We start from the raw sequence: 21,890 nt of genomic DNA, 5'->3' as shown, positions 1-21,890 counted from the left end.
GCTGCCGCCGCCTGGCCCGGCGCCCGGCCGGCCGAGGTCGGCCGCCCGGCCCCGCGCGGCGGCGGGAGGGACGAGGGCGCGGACCGCGTGGGGAGGGAGCGGGCCGGAGGCCGGCCTCGCCGCCTCCCGGACCCGGGCGGCATCCTGCCGGGCAGCCCGGAGCCGGCCACCCTCACGCTCTGCCCGGAGTTGGGCGAGAGGGAGAGTTGCCTCCTCGGCAGCCTGCGCCCTCCCTCGGGACCCGGCTTGGGCAAAGAATGTGCTCCCCGACCGAGCCTCCTCGTCGCCTCCTCCAGCTCCCGGGAAGCCGGTGGCCGGCCGCAGCCACCCTGGGGAGGACCGTTCACCAGGCGCCCGGGTCCCGCTTCCTCCGCGCGACCCTCCGGCCGCGGGAGGGACGCGCCTTCCTCCTCTCCCCTCCCCTCCCCTCCCGTCTCCTCTCCTCTCCTGCCCGAACGGCGCCCGCGGGACCCGGGGAGTTCTCAGCCTCCCGGGTGCGCCCGGGCTCTGCTCGCCCGCCTCCTGCCAGGCACCCTTTGCCCTCTCCCCCCCCCCCCCACCCCGACAGTTGAGAACGGGAGGCCGCATTCTCCCTCACCTCTTCAGGTGCTCTGCCGTCTTGAGAGGAGTGAAGGGTAGTACTTGTTCACTTGTCAGACTGGAGGCAAGGTCTGGGCTTGGGAGATCTGGGAGAGGAGGCCCTTTCGTGGGATTTGCAGCTCAGCCCGTTGGGGGTAGGGTAGGAGTACTATTAAGCAGGGGCTTGGGGTGGCCTCCCAGCTCTTTTGTCGGTGTTTTCATTGTTACTGTCATTCACGAAAGGGGCAGCTGGAGATGGCATCAGCACTTTTCCTGAGCGGCCTCTCAAGCCTCAACACCGAGCAGGTGCTGGAAATAACGAACGCGGTGGGTCAGGTTTTGAGTGAATTTAATCTTCTGTCGACACTGTCCAAAAACATTTTAGAGCTCTTTATGTAAGAGAGTGCAGGGACTTTCCCTTTAATAAAGCTCTGGTTGGAACGACTGTTTGGGGGAATTACTTTCTGGAATCACATTTCTGTTAAGTGACAAAGTTCCACTGTGATTCCTGAATTTTCAGTCATTTGGTACTGGCTTATCAATAACTAGACGCAACTCTTTAATGTGAGTCAGATCATGTTTTCCTTTGCAAATGGTTGGGTTGGACAGTGACATGGTTTGTGAGAAGACAAAGATTTGCAAGATAATTAATTTCTCTGAGGTTGCTAAGCTCTCATTAAATGCATGCACTTTACTGACTCACTGAAGGTTTCCTGTGTTAAGAAGACACAAAGGATTTGTAGGCCTAACAGGTAGCTATAGTTTTGCATTAAGCAGATGACTTTCCATGGTTTCAGTGGCTTCCCTCATGGTCCCAAAGTACTTCATAAATATTTCGTCAGGTCTCATAACCTAGAATGTTGGCTAAGCTTTTCTTGTTCAGTTTATGCATATGTGCCCAAGATTCTGTACAGACCCGTGGCAGAACAGGAATGGGAGTCACTGGTTCCTGGGTTTGTCTTCCAGTCAGTGCACTATTACTATTAAATTTATCAATGAATAATAGTCTTTTCAAGGTTGTAAGTCACTAAACGTTTTTTCTTCAGTGTGTTCTGAAGCGTTACAGAGTCTCAGTTTTCACTTTCATGACCATCTTTTGGCTAATTTGTCTTCTATACCTTTCAAAACTGTTTTAAACTTCTTTTGTAGTTTGCATTAAACTGGGCAAATGATTTTGGAGCAATTTTTATAGGTTCTTGAACATTCTTTTCATAGTAAAATAAGGCATAGTTCACACTTCAGAGTTGAAAAGACTTCTTCAGTAATCTTCTCAATGTTAAAAATTCTTTAATCTAGCTCAAGACATTGTGTTTTTAAAACTATCAATAGAGAACTAAAATGGACAACTTGAAAAAAAATTTTAAACTATATTCTCATTTCTCTGAATTCTGAATGAAGTCAATGTCGTTTTGGTAATGTGAGTTTTCATGGAGAAGTTTATTGTTAAAAAAAAATTCAGACCATATGTGGCTTGTGTGTAACTTAAGTAGTAATTAAGGGTGAATTTAAAGCAATTTAGTTTTAAAAGCTGATTTCATGTTTTAAAAATGAGTAAAAAGATATGTAAGTAAATTTTGATTTAATCTAGTGACCCCTAGACCCCAGTGTACCTAGATTGGTAACATTGACCATTGGAAAAATTTTACTTGTGTTATTGTTGTTCCCTTAAACTAACCCTAAAAACATATAATAGGAGACATGCTTTTGGATTGTCATTCTGTAGTTCCTACACCATTTAAATGATTGTGTCTGTAGAATTGAAGTGTTCAATTACTGATAAAAGAGAGAAATAAAATATGCTTCATTTATATAGCTAGTTCAGAAAAAAAAGTGTATGCACACATATATGTGTTTTATAACACACATCTTCATCTAGCTGTATGCTAGATCCATTGATAGAAGTATCAAGTATTCCCTGCCCTCCAGGAAGATAATTTGAAGTAAGTAGTAACTCAGGACAGTAAGTAAATATCAGATAAATTGAAGCAGTGCTTCTAAGAGCTAGGAGGAGGGTGGAATCACTTCAAAAGATTAGAATTATGTTTCGAAGGAAGGGTATTTGGGTAGCTTTGGAAAGGGGAAAGTACATTGGGGAACACCACAAAGATACAGAAGCAGGTGAGTATAAGTAGGTCAGTTTAACAAGAATGGAAGGTTCTCACAGGGGTGTGGTTCAAGGACCTGGTTGAAGCTAGGGTGTAGATCCCTACGCATTCATAGGGATTTGACTTATGCAGTGGGCAGTCACGACCAGTGCAGAAGTTTCTGAGTGGGGCATTGATACACAAGAAACATTTTAGGAAAATTAATCTCATAGGACGGTTAATCCTCACTTCTTTATGGGTGTACAGCAGGGATCAGCAAACTCACATTGCCTGCAGTCCAAATCCAGCCTGTGACTTTTTTTTTGTAAAGTCCACTAATGAAGTATGGTTTTTCATTTTTAAAGGGTTTAAAAAAACCAAGAAGTGCAGTAGAGATTGTATGTGGCTTGTAAAGCCTAAAGTTTTTGCTATTTATTGGCCTACAGAAAAAAATCATTGACACATAGTGTACATTAGTGGTTCTCGATGTGACTTCTAGATCAGCAGTATAATGACTGTACTCTGTATTTGTTTCTGGGTGTGTTGTATCTTTCATTTCATTGTTTCAGGCCCTTATCTTCTATCTGGACAGTTATAACTGTCTCCTAACTGCCGTTCTTTCTGCCAGCTTGATTCCTCTTAAGTCTGTGCTCTGCATTGCTCCCTGGATAATCTCTCTGACCACATAATTTCTTTGCATAATCCTCACTGGCCCATCTTGCCTATTGGATAAGGTCTAAGTCCTTTCATGACTTGGCATCTTTCTGTCTCTTGCCACTTCCCCCAGTCCCATCCTAGTTCTCCCTTTTCCTCCTCTTAAGCAATGTCTAACAGCTGTTCATTGTTTCTTTAAATACACTATGCTGTTTCTTAATACTGTGTTTTTATTCAAGCTGTTTCCTCTGTTGGAATGCACTTCGCCAGGATAACTTATGTTTTAAGGACTCAGGTGTTAACACCTCCTAGAAGCCTACCCTGATGCCTTTCCTCCCATTGTCTGTCGTTGATGTTCCTTTGTGTTCCCATAATATCCTGTGTGTATCTCTATACATTTACCTTGTTATCCATGTGTGTGGTCTTTTGTAAGATTATGAACTAGAAGCCAGGGATCATTTGCTACTAATTTTTTTTATACCTTAAGTTTGCAGCGCTGGATTTGTACAACTTAGTAGATATTTAATAAATATCTGAACAAGTGAACATTAAAGTACTTGGCATAGAGGAGATTCGGACAAACATATTGACGTCTTAATCCCTAAGAGCATTGGACGTCATATAGGACCATTGCTAGTTAAGTCTCTGAGCATTGGTAGAAAAGGATTAGAAATCTTGATTCACTAGTTAGGGGGACTGTATTTAATATAAGATTTTTAAAGAAATATGACATACATAGAGAAAAGTGTACAGCTAGTTGAAGTTTCACAAAATAGGGATATCATTGTAAGTAGCAGCCAGCTCAGCAAATGTCAGTACTGGAATTCTCAACTTGCACTGTATTCCTTGTATTCTAACACCATAGGGAAGTTTTGTCTGTTTTTGAACTCTGTTTAAAAGGAATCATGTGGTATATCTTGTTTGAGCTTCTTTTGCTCAACATTATGTTTGAGATTAATTCATGTTTTACTGTGGTTTGTTTATTATTATTGTATTCTATTCTAATGTTTGGAGGGTTAGTCGCTAAGTTTTGTCCGACTCTGGCAACCCCATGGACTGTAGCCTGCCAGGCTCCTCTGTCCATGGGATTCTCCAGGCAAGATTACTGGAATGGCTTGCCATTTCCTTCTCCAGGGGATCTTCCCAACCCAGGAATTGAACCCGGGTCTCCTGCACTGCAGGCAAAGTCTTTACAAACTGAACTATAAGCTGAGCGCTGAAGAATTGATGCTTTTGAACTGTGGTGTTGGAGAAGACTCTTGAGAGTCCCTTGGACTGCAAGGAGATCCAACCAGTCCATCCTGAAGGAGATCAGTCCTTGGTGTTCATTGGAAGGACTGATGCTAAAGCTGAAACTCCAATACTTTGGCCACCTCATGCGAAGAGTTGACTCATTGGAAAAGACTGTGACGCTGGGAGGGATTGGGGGCAGGAGGAGAAGGGGATGACAGAGGATGAGATGGCTGGATGGCATCATCGACTCGATGGACGTGAGTTTGGGTAGACTCCGGGAGTTGGTGATGGACAGGGAGGCCTGGTGTGCTGCGATTCATGGGGTCACAAAGAGTCGGACACGACTGAGCAACTGAACTGAACTGATTCTATTCTATGAGTAAACCACAGTTTTTCCATTCTACTGTTGATGGACATTTACATTATTTACAGTTTTGCCACTTTGGAAATTTTTGTACTCTTATTATTTCCTGATGAACACATATATGCATTTTTATTGGGTATGTACCTTAAGTGGAATTATTAGGTCATAGTTATGGCTATGATATATTCATTTTTAGTAGATTTTGCTGAAGTTCTGCCAAGTGGTTTCATAAACTTATACTCCCTCCAGCAGTGTGTGAGAGCGTTCCAATTGTTCCACATCTTTGCCAACACTTGGTATTGTCAGTCTTTTTATTTTTGGTATTGCTGGGAGGGTGTGTTGTGACATTGATTGTAGTTTTTATTTTCCCGATGACTGTTGAAATTGAGCATCTTTTTTTATTAGCCATTTGAACTTCTGCTTTTGTGAAATGTCTGTTAAGTCTTTTGCCCTTTTTCTACTAGAGTATTTACTTTTTCCGTATTGATGTAGTTCTTTATGTATTTTGGATATAGTCTTTTTAGATAGGAGTATTGCAGATATCTTCTGCTCTGTAGCTTTTTCAGGATCTTGGTGTCTTGGTGACTCAAAAGTTCTTCATTTTAAAGAAGTCTGGTTAACAATTGGTTAGTGTGATTTTGTTTCCATTTATGAAATCTCTACCTACCTTAATGTCATGAAATTTAACTTTCCTATGTTTTCTTTTAAAAGCTTTCTTTTCACCTTTCATAGTAAGATCAGTAATTCATTTGCTTGATAGCTGTATCTGTATGGTTTTGGTAGGTTACATAGATTTATTTTGAAATGTACATATAGAAAAATTATAAATAAGTGTGCAAAATGGGTGGTACACTTTGATGAATATCCAGAAATAAAACATACTCTGTAACTATCCCCAGCTCAAGAAACAGAACATTTTCAACATCTCTGAGGGATGTATTACATTTTAATGTTTTCTGAAATTGGTATATTTTATATCTTAAGTGTGTATATAATGTGGGAGTATTTCCCCCCCTGGAAATTGGTTGTTATAGCTTGTAATCACTAGTGTCATAGAAGTAAGGAAATGTGTCAGAGTCTAATGATTTCATAAAGCATTCCTGAAATGTTTGTTTGATTGTTTTAATTCTTTCTGTCGTATTTCATGAATATATTTAATAGAATTATATCAGGGTTCTATTGTTGGAAAACCACAACCTTTTTTTATTGCTTGTATCTTGAGTTCTAGAGTGTCAAAATATACCTTGGTGTGTGAGAAACAAACACATTCTTTGAAGAGAAAATACTGTATAGTATTTAGTTTTGAAATGAACTTTTTAAGATTATTACTATGGTTTTTCTGTATGATGGTCTTCTTTGTGCTTCATCTTGTTATTTTATCTTGTAGAAAGACAAGAAAGAAAGAATGAATTTCTTAGGTAAACTGTTGAGATTATTGCTTAATTACCTCTCTCTCACTTTCTCTCTTGTCCTTTCACGTGCAGTTTCCAAGTCAAAAATCTTCCCTACCTTCATGGTGGAGTTTATATTATCTCCTTTTGGGTTTTTGTCCATTTTGAAGAAAGTCAAGACACCAAATAAAGATGTCATTTGTTAAATGTATTCTGTAGTTGCATTTACATATATGTGTATGTAACTTCTGATCTTCAAAAGGCTGCTACAAGTTTGGTATTATCTGCATTTATGGATGTGGAAACCATGACTCAAAGAGTTTGAGAAACTTGTTTAAGTTGTTTAAGGTATAGTAAGTAAGTGGAAGAGCCAGTCTGACTCTGAAACTAGGGGCGAGGAAGTATGCTTTCCCAAACACTGAGATTTTCTGTTGCAGTCAGGTTTTTCCCTTACTACAATATTTGCATTTAACTGGCACTTATATTTCATTTATGGTTTGTAAAGCATTGTCTCACACATTTTTTATTTTCAGAATAATCTTATGATTAGGTGTAGGACAGGTAGGGTGGGCAGGTCTTTAATCCACCCCCACTTTGCTATTTTATTCATGAGAAACTAAGACTTGAAGGAGACTAAATTGCCTGAGTCATCTGCTGTTAAGTGGTAGAGCTAGAATTTGAACCTAGGACTTGTAGCTGAAGCCTAGTGTTCTTTCTAATTATAGTAATGCCAGAGTAAGTAAGAAGTTGAGCTATTTGGAATCAGTAAGCACCTCTATAATTGTCAGGTAAATATATTATAAAATGATAAAAGCGTGATTAAAAACATTTATGAAATATTGAGTATTATTGATATGGTATAAAAACTGACAAAAGAATTCGTAGAATTTAATTAATCAAGGATTAATCAAATCTAGGATTTGAATTTGGGCCTAACAAAACTTGACACTTCTGTAGAGGCTTTATTTAACATATTTATCAGTATTGGACAGACTCACTTCTGTCTGAAAGGTACTACTCTAGGGACAGGTGCATAGAAGAAGATGAAACAGGCAGAATCGCTATAGAGTTTATATTCTAGTTGGAGACAGGCTATAAATAAGGTAAGTAAGATATAAAGTACATTAGATAGAGGAAAGTGCTTTGGAGAACTACAAAGCAAAGAGCTGATGCAAGAGGAATGTTAAAAATGGGAGGAATTTTAAATGGCAAGGAAAGGGTTGACTTCACTGGACCTACATTTGAGTGAAGAAGTAGGTGAAAGAACAAGCCTTGCATTCTATATAATTTCAGGTCGGGGTACAGCAAGTTCAAAGGTACTGTGGCTAGAGCAGGCCTGGAGTGTTTGAGGAATGAAAGAAGATCATTGCAACTAGAATGAAGTGACATGAGGTGGTTTGATATGAGGTTAAGAGGAAAATAAAATAGCTGGGGCAGAGGCACAGAGGTGTTGTGGTCAGACGACGTTAGGTCTGGAAGACCAGTGTGAGGACTTGAGTGAGATAGCCATTGGAAGGTTTTGAGCAGTTGGTGACAGGATCTAGTTTAGACTTAACTCGAACAGCTTGAGTGCTATGTTAAGAGTAGACTAGAGTTGGGGTGTGGTGAAAGCAGTGGCAAGGCCTGCACCAACAGTTAAGAGGAAAGTAGCACTCCATCTTACAGATGGGGATGGATTGAGTAATAGCTGTGAAGGTGAATAAGAAGTGGTTGATTATTGGATATATTTCGATGGTAGAGTCAAAAGGATTTGCTGACATACTCAAAGTGAGATATGAGAGGCAGAGAAGAGTCATGGATAGCTCTAAGGTTTATCCCTGAGATTGCAATAATGGAGTTGCTGTTATCTGAGATAAGGAAGAGAAACAGGTTTGGAGGGGGAAGCTTAGAAGCTTGATTTTGGTGTGTTAAGTTTGAGATGTTTGCTTTATAGTTAAGTGAATATGTGAGTCTGGAGTTTAGGGGAGACGCCTAGGGTGGAGATATAAGATTGGGAATTATCATCATGTTGGGTGGCTCAGCAGTAACGAATTAGCCTACTAATGCAGGAGGTGGTGGGAACATGGGTTCAGTCCCTGGGTTGAGAAGATCCCGTGGAGGAGGAAATGGCAACCCACTCTAGTATTCTTGCCTGGAAAGTTCCATGGACAGAGTCTGGCTGGCTACAGTACATGGGGTTGCAAAGAGTTGAGCACGACTGAGCATGTGAGCATGCACGCAGATAATATATTTGAAGCCAAGTGTCTGGATGAGGTCACTGTAGGAATCAAAGTGGCCAGAAAAAAAGAGGTTTGTGAGTGAGCCTTAGAACACTTCGCACTTGAGGAGGTGAGGGTTATCATGTAAGGAAGATAGATGAACCTTCTGGTGAGGAGAAGGTGTCCTGGGAGCCAAGTAGGGAAAATGCTTTAAGGCATCTCAACACAATTTATATAGTTTTTTTTCTTAGAAAAGCACATTTAATCTGGTTTAAGCGACTCTGGTCTTAGCCGTCTCATACCCTGCTCCCAGAGCTTCCTAACTGGTTGCCTAGTTCCCATTCTATTCTTTACACAACAGCCTGAGAGATCTTTTCAAAATGTAAATAAGATAATATTCTTTTCTAAAAATCCTATCATATTAATATTTAAAATCATACTTAAAAATCCTTGCCAAGGCTCAGAAGGTTTTAACATGCTTTCACCTCTGCTCAACGTTCTCCTTTTATCTCATATTGCTTGTTGTTTACCTTGTGCTGTTCCAGCCATTCAGGCCCGCTTCTTGTTCCCCAAATATGTCAAGCTTATACCTGCCTTAGGACTTTTGCGTATACTTCATGATGTCTTCATGTATGGATGTGAAAGCTGGACAGTAAAAAAGGCTGAGCGCCGAAGAATTGATGCCTTCAAACTATGGTGCTGGAGAAGATTCTTGAGAGTCCCTTGGACTGCAAGGAGATCAAATCAGTCAGCCCTAAAGGAGATCATCCCTGAATATTCATTACAAGGACTGATGCTGAAGCTGAAGCTCCAATACTTTGGCCACCTGATGTGAAGAGCCGACTCTTTGGAAAAGACCCTGATGCTGGCAAAGATTGAGGGCAGGAAGAGAAGGGGACGACAGAGGATGAGATGGTTGGATGGCATCACCGACTCCATGGACATGAGTTTGCTTGAGCAAACTCCGGGAAATAGTGAGGGACAGGGAAACCGGGCAAGCGGCAGTCCATGGGTTGCAGAGTCGGACATGACTGAGCTACTGAACAGCAAAGTTGTTAACTAACAAAGTAGTTAATAACAAAGTGTTAACTAATCCTGGCTTGGTAGTCAAGGAAAGGGTGTTATTTATTGACTCTTATTAGTCACAGTTAGGAGGAGACTTAGGGGGAGACATTGAAAATGAATGGAATAGGTTTTCCCAAAGTTTTCTGAGAAACAATAGTCCTTGGAGATGCCTTTGCAGAAAGGGTTTATGGTCAGATAAGTTTAGGAAGTGATGGCATCTGTTTTTCTCCCTTGGGCTCAGACATCTAACAATGGACTTGTTTTATGGCTCATTACATGGTCTGTCTTGCTGAGTGTTCTGTGTTTGTTTGAAAATAATGTATGTTTTCTGTAGTTGTGAGGTAGAATGCACTCTAAATATTAATTAGGTTAAGTTGGGTTGTTGTATTTAAATCTTCTAACATTCCTATTGATTTTCCTTTTTTGTCTGTCCATTCCTGAGAGGAGTATTAAAATTCCAACTGTAATTCTGGATTTGTCTATTTTTCTCTTTTAGTTTTGTTGATTTGTTGTTTCAAGTTTTGTGAATCTGTTTTCTGATAATACCTGTTAGGAGTTATACTTTCTTGATAAATTGAGCATCACAGTATGTGTTCCTCTTTCTGTTTGGTAATATTTCTTACTTTGAGTTGTTTCTTGTTTTGTATTGATGAAGCCAACCCAGCTTCCTTGTGGTTAATATTTACATATGGTATTTGCTTTCCCACATGTTTCAAGGGTCACCAAGGCCACCTTCATTCATGTTTGATGATTTGTTAGAAGGATCAAAGCAGTTATACTTACAGATGGGGTTCATTACAGAGAAAGAATACAGATTAAAATAGTGGAGTCCAGGAGGAACCAGGTGTGAGTGTCCAGTTAGTTGTCCTCTCAGTGATGTGTGACAGCAAGTGTGAAATACTGCCAACCAGGGAAGCTCAGCTGGGCCTTGGTACCCAGGTTTTTATTGAGGGTCAGTCTGTAGGCATGGGCACTTTTGTGACTAGCTACTCAGTCTCCAGCCCTCCTGTCTCCTGCAGAGGTCATACTGATACAATGTGGCCCAGGTTAGCAGGAAAACAAAAATAGGAGTTCACAGTAAGTCACATTGTTGGCATACACTATCTGGCAAGGCCCCAGGTATACAAAGACACTTAAGAAAATTGTGGTAGAATATATGTAACAAAATTTACTGTTTTACCAATTTTTATGTGTATACTTTTCTAACATTTGTGTTATTTACAACCATCTCCAGCATCCATTTCTAGAATGTTTTCATCTTTCCCAACTGGAGGTTTGTACGCTTTAAGCAGTTAACTCCCTGTTGACTCCTTTCTTCAGCCATGGCAACCAGTCTTTTTTATCTATGATTTTGCCTATCCTTGGTGCATTTAAGTGAATTCATACAATATTTGTCCTTTTATGTCTGATTTATTTAACTTGGCATGTTTTCAGAGTTCATTTATGTTGTAGCATGTTAGCAGAATTCTTTTTTAAAACTGCGTACTACCCATTGTATGATATACCACAGTTTACTTATTCATTTATCTGTTGACAGACGTTTCTGTTATTTCTACCGGTTGACTTTTTGAGTGACATTGCTGTGAATGTTGGTGTACAAGTATCTGCTTGAATCTTGCTTTTAGTTATTTTTTATATCTATCTAGAAGTAGAATTGCTGGGTCATATAGTTCAATACCTGGGTTGGGAATATCCCCTGGAGAAGGAAATGGCAACCCACTCCAGGACTCATGGAAAATCCCATGGACAGAGGAGTCTGGTAGGCTACAGTCCATAGGGTCACAAAGAGTCACACATGACTGAGTGACTTCATTTTATAGTAATGCTGTGTTTTAACTTTTTGACAAAACACCAAGCTGATTTCCACAGCAGTTGCACCATTTTACATTTCTACCAGCAGTGTGTGGGGTTTCTATTTTTTTTCACAACCTTGACAACACTTGTTATTTTCCTTTTTTTTTTTTTTTTTTGATAATAGTCATCCTAAAGACTGAGTTTGTATCATTATGGTTTTGACTTGTATTTTTCTTATTACTGAAGAGGAACTAAAAAGCCTCTTGATGAAAGTGAAAGAGGAGAGTGAAAAAGTTGGCTTAAAGCTCAACGTTCAGAAAACGAAGATCATGGCATCCGGTCCCATCACTTCATGGGAAATAGATGGGGAAACAGTGGAAACAGTGTCAGACTTTATTTTTCTGGGCTCCAAAATCACTGCAGATGGTGACTGCAGCCATGAAATTTAAAAGACGCTTACTCCTTGGAAGAAAAGTTATGACCAACCTAGATAGCCATATTCAAAAGCAGAGACATTACTTTGCCGACTAAGGTCCGTCTGGTCAAGGCTATGGTTTTTCTAATAGTCATATATGGATGTGAGAGTTGGACTGTGAAGAAGGCTGAGCACCAAAGAATTGATGCTTTTGAACTGTGGTGTTGGAGAAGACTCTTGAGAGTCCTTTGGACTGCAAGGAGATCCAACCAGTCCATTCTGAAGGAGATCAGCCCTGGGATTTCTTTGGAAGGACTGATGCTAAAGCTCAAACTCCAGTACTTTGGCCACCTCATGTGAAGAGTTGATTCATTGGAAAAGACTGATGCTGGGAGGGATTGAGGGCAGGAGGAGAAGGGGACGACAGAGGATGAGATGGCTGGATGGCATCACGGACTCGATGGACATGAGTCTGAGTGAACTCTGGGAGTTGGTGATGGACAGGGAGGCCTGGCATGCTGCGATTCATGGGGTCGCAAAGAGTCGGACACGACTGAGCGACTGAACTGAACTGAACTGAACTGAATTTAACTGAATGACTGATTATGTTAAATACCTTTTCATGTGCTTATTGGCCATCTGTAATCATCTTTGGAGAAGTATCTTCAGGTCCTTTGCCCATTTTTGAATTGGGTTTTTTGCTTTTTTGTTGTTGTTGACCTGTAAGAGTTTGTAATATTTGTAATATTCTGGAAAGAAATCCTTTATCAGGTATATGATTTGCTAGGATTTTCTCCCATCCTACAGATTGCCTTTTTACTTTCTTGATAATATTCTTTCACGTACAGTTTTTAATTTTGCAAAATTTAGTATTGTCTTTTTTTTTTGTTACTCATGTTTTGATATTATTTCTAGAAAACCATTGGCAGATCCAAGGTTATGAAGATTTGCTTTTGTATTCTGAGAGTTTTAGTTTTAACATTTAGGTTATTGATCCATTTTGATATAAGTTTTGTAAATGGAGTGGGTTAAGATCAACTTTATTCTTTTGCTCATGGATAGTCTAGCTGTCTCAGTACCGTTTGTTGAAGAGATTATTCTTTATCCATTGAAAATTCAAATCAATAGTTCATAGATTTTTGGGTTTATTTCTGGATTCTTAGTTCTATTCCATTGGTCTTTCTGTCTGTCCTATGTCACTACCATAATCTTCTATTTTATTTATTTGTGTTTTTTTTGACTGCCTCACAACTTGCAGGATCTTAGTTTTCCAACCAGGGATTGAACCTGCACCGTTGGCAATGAAAGTGTGGGTTTCTAACCAGTGGACCACCAGGGAATATGCACAACCATACTGTTTTGATTTCTGTAGCTTTTTTTTTTTTTGTAATATTTATTTGGCTGCGGAGGGTCCTAGTTCTGGCATGTGTAATCTAATTTTCTGACCAGGGATTGAACCTGGGCCCCCTACATTGGGAGCACAGAATCTTAGCTGCTGGACCACCAGGCAAGTCCCTGATTTCTATAGCTTTTTTTTACTCTGTTTTTGAAAGGTAGTTTGGTAGGTATTGAATTCAGTAGATTTGTTGACGTTACTTCTTTTAGCATTTTGTAAATGTTCTGTTGTATTTTCGCTTGACAGATTCTGAGAATTCTGTGATTTTAAAATATTTGTTCCTGTGAATTCAGGGTGTCTTTTTTTCATCTGGTTACTTTAAGATTTTAAAAAGTTATTACCATTTTCCTGCTAGTCTATTATCATGTGCCTTTGAATAATTTTCTTTGAATTTAGTCCTGTTTCGGATTTGTCAGGTTTCTCAAGATGTGTGGGCTGTAGTTTGCAGCAAATTTGGAAAAACAGTCATCATTATCATCTCATATGTTTTTCTTTTTCACTTCCTTTGTTTTCTAGACTCCAAACAAAAGTATGTTAGATAGCTTAATATTGAACCACAGTTCACTGAGAATTCTTTTTTTTCCTCTCTGCTGGATATCTGTTGGATAATTTCTTTTGCTTTATCTTCCCAGTTCACTGATTCTTTTTTTTTTTTTCTTGTGCAGTATCTAATTTTGCTTTTAATTCTATCAGTGACATCTTTGAAGTATAAAAGAATTAAAATAACTGCTGATTTCATGGTTTCACCTGAGTATTTCTCTTTATTTCTTCCTTTCCTTTCTACACTGTGCGACTTGTGGAATCTCAGTTCCCTGACCAGGGTTGAAGTGGAACCATGGCAGTGAAAAGTCCTGAATCTTAACCACTAGGTCACCAGGGAACTCCCAGTATTTTCTTAATAATTAATTTATTCATTACTATTTCTTTTAGGTGATGGATTAATTTATAGGTTTAAAAAAATTCCCCTTTCATTCGAGAAATCAGATACTTATTCTTCTGGCATAAGTATTTATTGATAGTTGCTAGTGATACTGTTTTGCTTCAGAGAGGGGAAAAAAAGGTTAAATATTTTTGTTTTCTGAGAACCTAGAAATTGAAAAGGCATTTGAATTATGGCTTAATACTGGCTTTAGGATTATGTTCTTTAAATTAGACTATAAATTAAAAGTTTAAAAATACATTTTGTGTGTTTTAAAGATTAAAGGTAATTCATTGAGAAGTCTGATTCTGGTACCTTTTTGTGTATCCCATATTCTGCTTCCCTTTATCAGATTCTTGAGTTCCCAATGTTCATCCATATACAAGCACGTATGGACATGCCATCATTTTCTCCCCCTTTTCAGCAAATGGAAGCTTAAGTGTAAAATGCCAGTCTCTCATGTTTTGTCTTTGCCTTTTTGTATTTACACTTTTAATAATTGAAGATCTTTTTAGTGGCCCAGACAGTAAAGAATCTGCCTACAATGCTGGCGATCCGGGTTCTATCCTTGGGTTGGGAAGATTCCCCTGGAGAAGGAAATGGCAACCCACTCCAGTATCCAGTGCCTGAAAAATTCCCTGGACAGGGACTTCCCTATTGGTTCAGTGGCTAATATTCTGTGCTCCCAATGCAGGGGCTCCAGGTTTGACCCCTGGTCAGGGAACTAGATCCCACATGCCACAACTAAGACCCAGTGCAGCCAAATAAATAAATAAAAATATTTAAAAGAAAATCCCATGGACTGAGGAGCCTGGTGAACTATAGTCCATGAGGTCGCAAAGAGTTGGACATGACTGAGTGGCTAACACTTTCAACACTTTCATGTTAAAACAGATATTTTTTCAAAATTATTGATAACCTCACAGAACATGTTTTTTGTGGATTATGTCTATTAATACCTATCAAATTAGAGACTGAAACTGAGGAACTTTAGAAATATTTACATTTAATTCATTAAAATAACAACAATAAGCCCGTTCCATGTTAACATAAGTACCATTTTTAAGAAAATTTTATTGGAGCAGAGTTGATTTACAGTGTTGTGTTAGTTTCAGGTGTAAGGAGATTGACATTTATTAACATTTTTGCAAATATATTTAATGTCTAGCTTAATAGAAAACAGCTGGATTTTCATATCTGTTACTGCATTCTCTAATGTTATTTTACTTGAAGCATATGAGAAAATTCTGGTCTCATACAGATATGTAGTTAGAAAAGAACAGAGTATTTTAATAGACTGTTCAGATAATTGTGGCTATTCTTTGATGCTATACAAGAACTCAAGTGGTAGTTTATTATTTTTTAAACTTTTACAGACATATAGTTGACATACAATAAGTTACACTTTTTTAACATACTTGTGAAACTGTCAACAAAATCAAAACAGTGTGCTCCTTGATGGTAAACTCCAGTTTCAGAAAGATTTTATTGCAGTGTGAAATTTGAAATCATGGCAGTGAAATGAAGTTTTCAAGATCAGTTGATCTGTCCTCCACTTTGAATGTTTCCATCCACGCAGGATTTTTTAACCCCTTGCATTAATCATTTGGAAAATATTTGTTCCTTGGGTTATGCAGATCTGACAAGTGTTTATATGTTTTATTATTCAGTGTTAAAGAATCACATTTGTTAATTTCACATACTCGTCAGAAAAGTGATAACGTAGGAAGCTGTTAAATCTACAGTGGGAGAAACAAGTTTGCAAAATTCTGCTTTTCTCAAAGCTTGAATTTTGTAGTTAGCAATAGATATTGACAGTTGTTTTCCTTGATGTTATTTCAAGGAAATATCTGCTAAATACCCAAGATTAAGTAACCATTTGTCTATGAATTGTTCTTTCAAGAAAAATAATTTTCTATAAAAACACGGCTTGCAGTGCAGTTGTGTAAGTGCCCTGGGACAACCATTCAACACAGAATATTAAAAAAGTGTGTAGTCAAGGCTAGATATTTTATAAAATGTGTATATTTATAGCTACAGTTTGGTCAAAGATATTTTTTAATGAAACTTTTTGAATGGTGGTTAGTGTGGGGTGGTGAAGAATGTAATGACTACTAGTATGCTGCTGCTGCTGCTAAGTTGCTTCAGTCGTGTCCGACTCTGTGTGACCCCGTAGACGGCAGCCCACCAGGCTCTCCCGTCCCTGGGATCCTCCAGGCAAGAACACTGGAGTGGGTTGCCATTTCCTTCTCCAATGCAAGAAAGTGAAAAGTGAAAGTGAAGATGCTCAGTTGTGTCCGACTCTTAGCGATCCCATGGACTGCAGCCCACCAGGTCCTCCATCTATGGGATTTTCCAGGCAAGAGTACTGGAGTGGGGTGCCACTGCCTTCTCCTGACTACTAGTATAGTGTGGTGCTAATGCTACCGATGTCTGCCATTACTTTTGAACCATCAAGTCAATCCCAGTGAGTGAATCCCAATGAGTGCCAATACAGTGAAACAAGCAAATAATGTTTTTAGTATTTTGAAAATGGTTTTGACTTGATGGACCTTTTGAAAGGGTCTTGGACTTTGAGAACCTCCGGTTTGCAGAAATTCTTACTTGGACTTTGAGAACCTCTGGTTTGCAGAAATTCTTACTTCTTCCTTGGCAATTACGATTAAACCTCCCAACGCACACACACGCACTCACGTGCGCGCACACACACGCACACACCCCCTATGCCATATTGTATACTCCTTCTACTAGTCACACACATACACACCCCAACACACCCTATGCCATATTACATACTCCTTCTAATTATAATGGCTCAAGGAAAATGGGGAGATGTAATTTATAAATTACATGTGATTTTGATAAACTTCCTCACTTGTGTTTTTCATAGTGTGGTGAGGGATTACCATAAAACTTTTGAGTTAGACTTGCTGATATGTGGGACCCAGATGTTTGCTTTTATTCCTTCCTTGATGTCTGCATTTTTACCACACACCAGAGTTGGTTCTAATACAATAAAACTGGGTTGCTCAAAGTAGAGGATGACATCACTATTATTAGTTTTGTATTTACTGCTCAAAGTGGAAGATGACATCACCACTATCATGTTTGTATTTCTAGCACCCAGAGAAGTGTCTGGCACAGAGCAGGAACTCACTAAATGCTTTATGAGTGAGTGAATGACTAATCTGACCAGATTATTATGCTATTGGTCTGACACCAACTTGCTAAATATTAATATATGATAACAGAGTTAGCCTTAAAGTATGTCTTTCATTATATTTTGTAGTGTGCTTAGTTTACAAATATTTAGAACTATTTAAGTCAGGTAATATGGCTGTACTGCTTAATGATTGCTGCTTTGATGACCTCTTGTTTTTAAGCTTCTGATTTTAGGTAACCTACATGATTTGGCCTGTGCCTGCCTATCCTCCCTTGTCTTTTGTCATTCTCTCCTTTGTTCACTATATTTTAGGATTCACGAAACCGATCCTTTTTCTTCCTGGTTCCTGACCTCAGGGCCATTGTGCTTGTTGTTCGCTCTTCCTGGAAGTCTCTTCCTCCAGCTCTTTTCTTGCTGCTTTCTTCTTTTTCTTCAGGTTGCAATTCAATTATCACATGCTTGGGGTGCCTTTCCTGTCATTTTTACTTATTCTTCCTTTATTGCACATAAAGTGGCAATGAAATAGTCTATTTCTTTCATAGCATTCATCACAGTTTGAAGCTACTTTATTTGTTTACTTGTTTACTCTTGGCTTCCCTTCTCTAGAATATATACCCCATGAGAACATAGACCCACCTGTCTTGTTTATTGTTGTCTTCACAGTACTAGTACCAGAAATAGTACTGGCATATAATAGACATTTTATAAGATTTATCAAACAGATGAGTGAATGAAAAGAATATATGGAAGAAAAGTATCTGATCATATAAAAAATGACTTTAACTTAATTTTTTATTAATAAGTTAAGGACTTTATGTGAATAACTGTTGTACTAGTTTTCAAGTTAAATATCACAGATTACAGTTTCTGGTTTGTAAAATTGCCTGTGGATTAGACATTTCTCTTTATAAATAAATGATTTAAACAGTTGTTAAAACTAATATAAGAGGGAACAACAGTGTGTTCTGATTTAAAATAAGTAGGTAAATAAAATAAAGCCTTTGCTCTTTATAACCATCCAATAAGTCATTTTGGATAATGTGGTGACCCAAGGACAAAAGAGCAGATAAAACCAAGGAGGGTCTTGGAATGCAGGAACGAAAAACCAGACCCTTATCATCCTTCCCTCCCCCATGTTGTAACTATTAATGGAACAGTATAACCCATCTCCCCTCCTACTCCATAGGGAGAAGGTATTTGCCCTACTCTTCCTCCTACCCAGTATATATGCTTCATCCAATCAGCAAAGGACCCGTAAGACCCCATCCCACTCCTTACACCCAGGGTATAAAAATGAATCAAGAACCCCTGTTCACTGTCTCTCACTGTCAGCTCTCCCTGACTACCAGGAAGCTGGCCTGCTGTGCTGGCAATGACTCTCCCCAACCCACTCTAATAAACTTTATTCTTCTTTCATTCTGCCTCGTGTCTGGAAATTCTTTTCCATCCCATACTCAGACCACGACAGATAAATTATGACTTTCAGCATTGTAGCTTTTTTTTTTAGGGATTTGGAAATAGAAAAGTATATGTATGACATAGCTCCTTTTCTTCCTCCATCTTTATTGAATCATAATTGACATATAACATTGTGTAAGTTTAAGATGTACAACATGATGGTTTGATGCTCTTATATGTTGTGAAATAATTTCCACAGAAGGGTAACACTCTGACATCTCACCTAATTACCATATCCTTTTTTGGTAAGAACATTTAAGATCTACTCTTTCAGCAATTTTCAAGTATACAATATAGTATCGTTAACTATAGTTGTACATTAGATTCCCAGAACTTATTTATAACTGATGGTCATTTTGACAGATGTGAGGTGATAACCTCATTGTGGTTTTGATTTGCATTTCTCTGAGAATTAGCAGTGTTGAGCATCTTTTCATGTGCCTCTTGGCAATCTGTGTATCTTCATTAGAGAAATGTCTATTTAGGTCATCTGCCCATTTCTTGATTTTTTTTTTTTTTTTGATATTGAGTTATATGAGCTGTTTGAATATTTTGGAAATTAAGCCCTTGTTGGACCCTTCATTTCCAAATACTTTTTCACATTTCATAGGTTGTCTTGATGTTTTGTTGATGTTTCCTTTGCTGTGCAAAAGCTTTTAAATTTGATGAAGTTTCATTTGTTTATTTTTGTTTTTATTTCTTTTGCCTTGAGAGACTGATCTAATAAAATATTGCTGTGATTTATGTCCAAGAATGTTTTGCCTATGATGTCTTCTAAGAGTTTTATGGTGTTAACTATAATTCAAAAAGATACATGCACCCCAGTGTTTATAGCAGTGCTAGTTATGGTGATTAAGATATGGAAACAATCCAAATGTCTGTGTGTAAAATGGAATATTACTCAGCCACAAAAAAGAATGAAATATTACTATTTGAAGCAACATTGTTGAACCTAGAAAATGTTATTCTAAGTGAAGTAAGTCATACAGAAAAAGACATTTATATGACATCACTTATATGTGAAATCTAAAACAAATACAGATGAATCTGTATACAAAGCAAGCAGACTCACACATAGAAAACAAACTTACTGTTACCAAAGGAGAAGCGAGAGGGGAGTGATAAATTAGGAGTATGGGATTAACAGATAGAAATGACTATACATAAAATAGAGAAGCAACAAGAATTTATTGTAAAACATAGGGAACAATATTCAATATCTTGTAGTAATCTATAATGGAAAATAATCTGAAAAAAACAAACAGAACCGAATCACTTTGCTGTATACCTGAAACTAACACAATATTGTAAATCATCTGTACTTCAGTTCTAAATAAATAAACTGTAAGAGGTAGAAGGCAAGGAGCTGACTGTTCAGTGATCTCCATCTCTGCTTTGTGTAGAATTCTTTGTCTCCTGAGGCTACTTTACCAGCTGTTGGCCAGCCTATAAATGCACTCTTCTTGGCTCTAGACCCCCATTCCTGTTCTAGTCAGTTGTGGCCAGATTGGAAAGGTTACTTGGCATTATGCCATTTGTAACCATAATTACTGTTTGTCTCTGCATTTGACTATAGTGAAGAGGTAGTAAAGAAGTGACTAGAGGTGAAATAGTAGAGGTGAAATGCAGGGGGATTAGAGGAGGCCTTTCTATAGAAGTAGAAGTAAGTTGAAATGTTGAATGCTGTGAAGATCCTGAGGAGAGAGATTTCTAGTTAGACTATATATGGCTGAAATAGAGTAAAGAGGGTTGGAGAGGGAGACGAGGACTACGTCATGTAGAGTCTTAGAGGGCTGCTAAAATGGTTTGGGTTTTATCCTAATTATAATGGGAATCCATGTGAAGGCAGATAGAACTAAAAAAATTTTGATCAAGCATTAAAATGTTTATACTAAAACAAATATTGAATGAAGAGCCATGATTTAAAAATTAAAGTCCTTAAAATATTTCAAAGTTTCAGTGGTAATTTACATTAGCATTGGAATTTTAATCTCAATATAGTTTAATCACCAGCTTTCAATTTTCTTTAAATTTTAAAGTGCTGTTTTTAAGTAATTGGAGCTTTTCTGTTGTCTAAGGCGGTAAAGAATCTGCCTGTAATGCATTAGACCTGGGTTCGATCCCTGGGTTGGGAAGACCCCCTGGAGAAGGGAATGGCTGCCCACTCCAGGGCTCTTGCCTGGAGAATTCCATGGACAAAGGAACCTGGCAGGCTTCAGTCCATGGGGTCGTAAAAAGTCAGACACAACTGAGTAACTAACACTTGAAGTAACCGAGCTAAGGTATTTTGGGTTATGGACTTAGATACAGTCTGTCTACCAGTTTGCCCATCATCTGGTATAGTAATCAACAGTTGGGTTCTATATACCAGTTAATAAGGAACTGTTTACGAAATACATGGTATCTTTACACTAAGGATTTTGGGGAATAGAAAATAAGTGCAAATAAACCCTCACCGAAGTTCAAATGAGCCAGCCTCTAATAATAGTAGGGCTTCTGGCTTAATGACTATTAATCAACACTTATTGAGTCCTTACTGTATGTCAGGCATTTGCACTTGCACTTTTCTTTTGATAAGACAAGCACATGAAAAAGCCGAGTGTTAGGTTGTTTGAGATTATGAAGTTTGTGATTGTGTTCTGACCCGTTGGCTCCACAGTTGGAGCTCTTACCCACTGTTCCATATTGCTTCCCATACAAGTTTTTTTTAATAAATATTCTATATTCTAGATTATTAAACATATATTCATTTGAAAATAAAATATTAGGAATTAACTTTTAAAACAAGTTTTATTTTGTGGAGTTTCAGAGTGTAATATCAATCAAGGTAAAAGTAATCCTTAAAAACCTCCAGATGTATAAAGTGTTAGCCATGCATGGTGCAGAAATGGTACAGTGACCGTGGGTGACTCAGTGGTGAAGAATCTGCCCACCAGCACAGAAAATGCAGGAGACGTGTCTGATCCTTGGGTAGAGAAGAGCCCCTGGAAAAGGAGAGGGCTGCCCACTCCAGTATTCTTGTCTGGAAAATTCCATGGACAGAGGAGCCTGGCAGGCTGCAGTTCATGGGATCACAGACTTGGACACAACTGGGCACCCACACATGTACACGTTTCGATATGTAGCTCTTACAATTAAACATATCTTTAAGCAGGAGAACTTTCAGTAGCTACCCAT

The 21,890-nt window shown here is 38.6% G+C and overlaps 1 protein-coding gene across 4 annotated transcripts in view; it reads left to right on the top strand.

Moving 5' to 3' along the window:
* The window catches only part of MEMO1 (mediator of cell motility 1), a 109,626-nt gene that overhangs the window by 1,344 nt on the left and 86,392 nt on the right, over positions 1 to 21,890 (top strand). The gene's annotated exons all lie outside the window — the stretch shown is intronic.

The sequence above is a fragment of the Oryx dammah genome, unplaced genomic scaffold (genome assembly GCF_014754425.2).
Source record: "Oryx dammah isolate SB20612 unplaced genomic scaffold, SCBI_Odam_1.1 HiC_scaffold_25, whole genome shotgun sequence".
Taxonomy (NCBI): Eukaryota; Metazoa; Chordata; class Mammalia; order Artiodactyla; family Bovidae; genus Oryx; species Oryx dammah.
This window is presented reverse-complemented; position numbering and strand designations above follow the sequence as displayed.